The sequence below is a fragment of the Tupaia chinensis genome, unplaced genomic scaffold (genome assembly GCF_000334495.1).
Source record: "Tupaia chinensis unplaced genomic scaffold, TupChi_1.0 Scaffold000320_1, whole genome shotgun sequence".
NCBI lineage: Eukaryota > Metazoa > Chordata > Mammalia > Scandentia > Tupaiidae > Tupaia > Tupaia belangeri.
The window spans coordinates 4,598,142-4,599,656 of NW_006159813.1; positions in this window are offsets into that span (position 1 = coordinate 4,598,142).

A 1,515-nucleotide genomic window follows, 5' to 3' on the forward strand; every position below is an offset into this window, starting at 1 on the left:
AGGGTATTCTCAGAGAAGTCTCCAGACTTAAACCAGGAACTTTTTCCATTTAGATTGCCTTGCAGAGCCTGGTGTTTACCTCTGTGCTACCATCTGACCCCCCCAAAATTTTTTTAAGAATTATTTCTTGGGACCAGTAGTTAGCGTAATGGCTAAGTTGTTAGACTCCCACGTAGTGGACCAAGGTTCGAGTCCCGGACCTAGTGGCTTAAACTTACGCCGGGCGCGTGTGCGTGTATGCCCAAGATCCCGAGAGGAGAATGGAGGAGAAGGGATTGCGGCGAGGCCATCCCCCCTGGGGGGTGATTTCTCGCTTTCTGTCTCTCTGTCTGTCTCTGTCTGTCTGGTGAGCGCACGTGCCCTATAGCAAAAATCTCTCCAAAAAAAAATAATAAAAGAATTATTTCTTTAATTTTATTCATCACTATTTTTTTTTGACTTGATCAGAAAGGGACAGAAAGAGAGAGGAAAAGTGAGAAAGCAAGTCACCGGGTCTGGGATTTGAACCATGGGCCGCCATGTGGGACTCCAGCACCTTAACCACCACACCACCTGCCAGCCTTCACTAAATATTTTTAAAAATGTTTTCCCAACAATTCTAAAATGTAAGACCACTCTTAACTTTGGGCCCATAGTTTGCTGATAAAATCTGAGTTAAGTGGGGCCGGCAGGTGGTGTGGTAGTTAAGGGTGTTGGACTCCCACATGGCATATGTGGTTAATCCCGTACCTGGCGACTTGCTTTCTCATTTTCTCTCACTCTGTCCCTCTCTGGTCAAAATAAAATAAACTAATAAAGTTAAATAAAATAATTTAAAACAATTTTTTTAGTTAAGTAGGTTGCCGTCAAATCAAGGAAGCCTTTATGGAACGTGGTTAACAATAAAGAAAAGCCCCTTTCTTACTGCAAAAGGCCAGGGTACCAGGTATGGGATGCAGCTTCCTACAGTTCGTGGAAGATCATCAGGTTTGTTTTATTTTCCCCTGGTAACAAGCAAAGACAAACGAACATAAAGACAGGCGCGCACACACACGCCTATCCAGAAAGCCAGAGAGGACGTGCCTAGGTTCACGCCGATGTTTCTGCAGTACGCGCAGAGGGCTTTAAAGTTAGGCGCACACCTGCTCCCAGCCGGAGCGCACCTGCTGAGCCTTACTCGGCCTCGTCTCGCGAGAGCGGTGCTATAGTAGTGGCCGAGCAGCCTCGGCCCCCCGCGCGCGCTGCCCCGCGCCCCCGCCTGCCGCTCGCTCACTTGCACGCACGCCCGGTAGTAATTTCACTTTGCCACGCGAGCACCGCAGCCCCTAGAAATCCCGCCCCCGTTCTCCCTTGCCCCAGCCAGGAGTCGACCCCTTCCCCAGCCAGGTGCGTGAGCCTGCGCGCTCCTCCTTCGCCTCCTCCAGTGGGTCCCTAGCGCGCCGGCCGGGGCCGGCTGGGGCGGCTGCGCGCACGGCGCCTCTCCACCAACCCGCTCCCCTGCAGGTCCCTCGCTCGCGCTCCATCCCTCGCCGGCGC